This window comes from Eucalyptus grandis, chromosome 1 (genome assembly GCF_016545825.1).
Source record: "Eucalyptus grandis isolate ANBG69807.140 chromosome 1, ASM1654582v1, whole genome shotgun sequence".
Classification (NCBI taxonomy): Eukaryota; Viridiplantae; Streptophyta; class Magnoliopsida; order Myrtales; family Myrtaceae; genus Eucalyptus; species Eucalyptus grandis.
Genome location: NC_052612.1, coordinates 23,537,909 through 23,544,331, shown reverse-complemented (window position 1 = coordinate 23,544,331; position 6,423 = coordinate 23,537,909).

Genomic DNA, 6,423 nt, shown 5'->3' with positions numbered 1-6,423 from the left:
CATGGTCTATAGATAATGTAGACTGAACCCATATGGATTGTCGCTCATATCAGTCCCACTGCTGAACCTACATGACACATTGTTCTGATGATATTGATACATTATGGCCGATGAACCATGCTATGACTTCCATGGGCTGATGGAACGATATTTAGTCGAGTAGGACAGACCAATCTGTTTAGAATGAGATGAATATATTTCAATCTACTTGCCGTAATGTCAGTAAGAAGATTGAAATCATAATGCTAGTAGGAAGCGTTGGATGTTGATCGAAATAAGTAGGAATGGATTACGTGTTCGGGAATCTGAAAGCTGCAAAAGCAAGGAAACAGGAAACTTCTCAGTGCATATGCCAGATTCACAATTTGGTCCTGTTATACTGTGATGGTTGAACAAACAGGTGCCTCAACATCAGGATCCTTCTGTTTGCCTTTTCGGTAAAAACTTGTTTCATATTTTCTCAAAAAAATGTATTTCCTTTGCGAAAACAAAAGATGTTAAATTTGAATAAATGTTTTGAACACCTTTTACTGGGGAAAATAGGGTGTGATTTGTCGTAGCCAAAAAGTCAAAACCATGTGAACAAGACCAGGAGAAACAAGCGTTGAAATGCGCCTGGAGATATCACGTCGCAAATCCAAGCACCACGTCTGCAAGACTTGTGTCTGCAACATACAAGGAAACCTAGGCCACACGGGAGTGGCCTGGATTCTTTGCCGGCTGGCGAATTGGTGAGTAACATGATTTTGATGACAAGACGGTGATATGGCGGAATTGGTGCATGGATTTCGGATCGACTGCAGGCGAAGAAGTGACAGCCACGGTGATGGGAACCGAAGGTCTTACGATATACAACAATGGAGGAAGATGTGATGATGAAGGCGAGCGGAAGATGAGAGTGGCTCTGGCATAGAGCCGCAAGGAGCAGAGTACAAAGTTGTTGGGAAGGGAACTCGCGGTGGCCGGCGGCAATTATTAAGACAAGGTGGCTGACAGGATTGGTGCGGGGGGTTCTATTGAAAAGTCCTTGCAGTGGATCAACGATAATCGGTCTTCGGCGTTTCGAGGCAGGGAGATTGCTCACCTCTATCTTGAGAACGTCTTCATCCCCTTCAAGTAAACACATGGGAAAACGAAAAAACCTTAGTCAGATGAAAGGACTGTTGGACCATAAGAATAGTGTGACTCAATCCTAGGGATTGTTCACAAGTTAACTAGCTGATTGGGGTCAATGCGACTCAGGATCAGGGTTGCAATAGACTGGAGCGTTCGACCATGAAAGGACCATTTGACCATAAGGATTGTTGTGGGTGATCACGTTCCCTCACGAGTTAGTCAATGGATGAGTATAGATCGATTCAGTTTGAGTATATAATGGTTGTGGATGACACCGTATGGTCAATGCATTGCTTGTGAATGGCCCTAATCCAATCCCGAATGACTGTGAGTTCATGATAGGTTGATTGATGCTACTTGATTACATGACAACCGAGGGTCATTCATAGGTCGACCAAACTCAAATAAAAGTGACGCATAAAACCGTGAATAGGCATTGAACTTAGTTCCAGTCTAGTCGCGCAAGCTCTGCCAATGTCGCCCAAATTCATGTAGATCACACTAAAGCCGTTTTTGATTGAAACTCAGCCACGAACTCTAGTTTGATTACGAGTGTCGATTGTAGATGTTACCAAGACATTCATATCCAATTAAAATGATATTAGTGAGCCCGTTAGTGCATTAGTTGGAGAAATGCGCTAATTTGAGGAAATAGACTTTAGTGGACCTAAAGACGAGACCAATTTAGCTTCTGGAGATTTATTTGAAATGAGACAAATTTTGAAGGCCATTCAAAGGGTGGCAGGCGCCCAGCCCATTGGAAGAAGACAAGGAGGATTGCACTATTTAATTTGTGTGGCAAATTTAACTTTCTTGCGTTTAGCCAATAATTGAAACTTGAAGATGAGCTCTTGGCTTGACACTGTAGGGTTGATATCTGTTATTGCCAATCAAGTTCGGGGCCATCATGAACAACGGACAATAATGCACCTTGCATTAAACATGATTGACACCCATCTCTTCTCTCCTTTCTCCTTATTCCTTAAGTTTTCTTTATTGCTCTCTTTTCTCTTCCTCTCCTCCTCACTTGGCCGACCCTTACCCCCCCCCCTTCTCTCTCTCTCTCTTCCCTCTTCTCTCCCTTAGTTCGTCTGTCTGCCCACCCTTTCACTCGTCCACCCGCTTGCCGTCGTTGCACTGCGATGTTGCAACTATCGTGCCGCCATCCTCATGCTGTCCACCGTCGTCGCTGCCATGCCATCCTCGAGTCACCATCCCTTCGTCATTCATGTATTTCATGTCTCGGTTATTTGTAAGTAGGTTTCCTAAATGTCGACTGAGCCCTTACGTTACGTAACTCGGATTTAGGTTCAGTTCTAGTGTTATTAAAGTTATCATAGGTAAAGGAGCGGGAAAAGTACTAAAATAGTTCTAAACCTTTTGTATCGATACCAATTCAGTCATAAACTTTTTAATTGAATTAATTTAGTCATAAACCTTTTTACATTGGTACCAATTTAGTCAATCTGGCTAATTTAAGCCGGAAATTGCTAACGTGGCCGTCAATGGTCTTATGTGGCGTCACGTGGACAAATTTATAATTTTTTTATATTTTTTTTTTCAGATTTTTAAATTATTATTTTTCTTTTTTTCTTTTGTTCTTTTTTTCCTTAACTTGGTCGGTGAGGTTGTCGGCCGGCTGACCATCGCTGGCCACAAGCTGGTCGGGGTGAGGGGCCCCGCGCCCTTGCCGGCCACTGGCCACTGGCGAGGGCCGCCGCGCCCTCGTCGGCCACAAGTGAGGGTGACGGCCCCCGCCTAGATCTAAGCGAGGGTACGGCAGCAATTCCTCGTGGCGGGCGAGGGTGCGGTGGCCCTCACCCAGATCCAGGCGAGCTGCGTCTGCCGCATCTGGAGCTCTGTCGCCTCCGATCACAACATGGTCACCTGAGCCTTTGCACCCCCAGAGGTTGAAGGAGGTGTGGTCGGCATCCCGAGCTCGGGTTGTGACATCCCAGATTTTCAGTCATGTTTTCAATTGAATAAATCGGGCATTTCATTGACGCGTCTATAGGACTGTTCTTATAACTGATCATTTTAGAGATAACTAGACTATATGGGGAAACTATTAAGAATTTTAAGGCAAATAGACTTGAGCATTCGACTAGGAATCGGCTACTTGACCGTGTTCATCTTTAGAAGTCATTATGGCACAGATATAAGTCGATTCGAGATCAGAGATAGGTTGGTTCGACGAAGAGGTGTGGCTAATCGTGGGTGACACCACTAAATTGGAAAATTTTCATCGACCAACACTAGACTGATTTTCTTATCGTTTTGGTACCCTGTGTCCGTATTTGAATCATCGAGATTTTCACGACAATCGAGAGTCGTCATTGAGTTGAGTGGGTTCATTGTGGCTTGAAGAAAATCGACCACGGGTCATTTGCACTGAAAAGTTCTGAAAGTTACCCGATAGTCTAGGTCACGCTAAAAACGCGTCGAATGGAAATTAATTGTGAATTTGAACCCGATTTCAGAGATTGAAAGTTCTGTGGTGTCACGAGCTATTTTAGGAACGTTGACTCGGTCTCGGAAGATTTTCGGAGATTCCAGGATTTTTACAGAAAATTGATTAGGACGTCGCGGAAATTAACGGAAATTTGTACGGGTCGAATTTAAGCGAGTTTTGATGTCCAAGCTGAGTTATTTGGCGATGGACACTTGCAGAAATAGTATGGCCATTTTCTTCTATGACAATGGATATCAAATTTGGAAAACTTGATGAAGATTTGAAGCTCAAATTGTGAAATTCGCATGATAGGATGAGGGCTGCAATTTTGGACTTTAAATTAGTTTATTTGTGAGTTAATAAGCTTGAAAGTGATTGGGGGGGGTGGGGACAAAGAGATTGCACTGTGGGCTTGTGTGACCAAAACATTTAATGTATTGGCTAAGATTTAAGACTTTTGCTCCCTCTTAGCTGGCTTCTCCTTTACGTGCGCTCCATCCTCAGTCTTCTTCACGCGACGATTCCCACGGAAGACCAATGACTTCAATTTCCCTCGTGCACGCCAGCTTCTCTCTTCCTCTCCGCCAGCACTGCTCAAAGCCGCCTGCCATCCATGTGACACCTCAAGCTGCAGCATCCACCGAACTCTTCAACGCCAGCAAAGCTCAAAGCATCTCCATCTCGCCAACCGAAACTTTCATTTTTCCTCTGCCATCACCGTTGCAGCCCACGACCATCTCTCCTTCAGCTGCTCCACTGCTCCCTGCTCCCCACCGACAAACCCACAATTGAAGATGCTAGCAGCCGATTCAATTCTGTTTCACCGATCCATGCGTCTCCACTGTCAACACCAGTGGATCCTTGACCGAGTGTTGACTCCAGCAAACGACTCCTTCGCTGCTCCCTCGTCCAGCTCGTGGCCACCGAAGTGAAGACCGAAGCAGATCCGTGGTCGCGTCTCCTTCGTACGTGACTCCATCCTCGAAGCAGCTCCACGCCAACACTTCCACAGAAATTCCAACTGCAGCAGCCCACGGGTCCAGCGGATTTCACGGCCCAGCAGTTGGGCCCGTCCATGAGCCCAAGTAAATTTCGCTCAGCCCAGCCCACTTTCAGTCCATCAATTCCAGCAGCCCAAGAAGCCAGTTAAAGCCCAGTGAAGCTTGCACATTCGGTCCAAGCCCATCTCAGCCAGTGAATTTCAGTCCAACTTAAATTTTCAGCAGTTCATCCCATATTGGGCCCGCGAAGCTGGCCCAGCCCACAGCCAAGCCCAAGCTTGAGACCAAGCCCATAATTTTGCTGTGGGCTTGCAAAGTTTTTGGGCCCAGCTCAAGAGTCCGTCGACGCCGCCAAAAATTTGGAATTCGGCCGCTGTCGCGGTGTCCCGATCCCTGCTTTTAATCAAGTGAGTAATCTCACTAATCCTTGCTTAGTAGACTAATGATGCTTAAGGGTTGATTAGATTTAATTAAGTACAATTAGGTGGTTAGATTAGTGATTATTAGATAACTGTGATGCATATTAGATAATTGAATTGTGCAATTGGCAAGTAAAGACGCATGAGCATTTATTGAATGCATCTCGGGATTTTTCCCGACCCTTATCGGGCTTCAATTAGGCATTACGGGCCTAAATTGGATTTTTAGTATTTATTTATTAAATTTGGAAATTAATTATTTAATTATTTATTTTTGAAAATTAGGCAAGGATAGCCAACGATTGAAATTTCGTGCTGATTATCGTGGTGCGATCTGTTTATTTATTTAAGCTCTACGTTATGCTGAATTGAATTAATTGTGCAATTTGAGGAATTATTCCTAAATTGATTGAAATTGAGTGAAATTGAATGATTGATCGGTAGATAGCCGAGTATGGTTATTTAGCAGTTATAATGCTTTGATGAGTTGTAAATCGGAAGGAATTGGGAGATTGAACTAAGAATACTCTTGGCTGAGACCGATCAGGTACGAGGTATAGACATACGTGGTTCGGTGATAAGGAAATCACTGGTGAAAACAGCGCCTTAAAGAACGCATGAATGCTGTCTATTACCTACATTAGTATAGACATACGTGGTTCAGTGATAAGGAAATCACTGGTGAAAACGGCGCCTTAAAGAACGCACGAGTGATGTCTACTACATGCATTATCATGGACATACGTGGTTCGGTGATTGAGGATATCACTGGTAAAAACGGAGCCTTAAAGAACGCACGAGTGCTGTCCATTGTTTATGTTGGCTCTGTGATGAATATATCACCTTGGCGAAAAAGACGCCCGAGAGCATAGTAAAAGTGTTCACTATATGTTACATTGGCGAAAACGACGCCCGAGAGCATTACTGTAGCTCTGTGACTGAGAATGCAAATGGGAGGTTTTATAATGAGAAGTGATTTGACCTGGAAATGGTCCGACTGACATGTAATCGACTAGGTCGATTAATCAATGATTTGATCCGTTGTTGTGAATTGACTGATTGAGTGGAAGTGACATTGAATGGTCTGATTGACATGTAATTGACTAGGTCGATTGATCGAGATATCGATCTGTGATTGCTTAGGTGCCTATTGAACTGTACTAATATGCAGGTGGAATCTAAGGCCAAGGTAAGTCCTCTTACCCATGTGTGTATAGGCAGCCCGATTAGTGGGGTAGAACTTGCTAAGACGTAGTCTCATCCCGATTGTGGGACAACATTTCAGGCCTGTAGATGAGCCTGTGAAGAAGGAACCATAAGAGGACGATGAGCTGGTAAAAGATGAAGAGCTTGAAGGATGTGAGCTTAGTGAAGAAGAGTCAGAAGAGGATCAAGATGATCCTGAGTACGACCCGGATGAGGACCGAGATCCCAT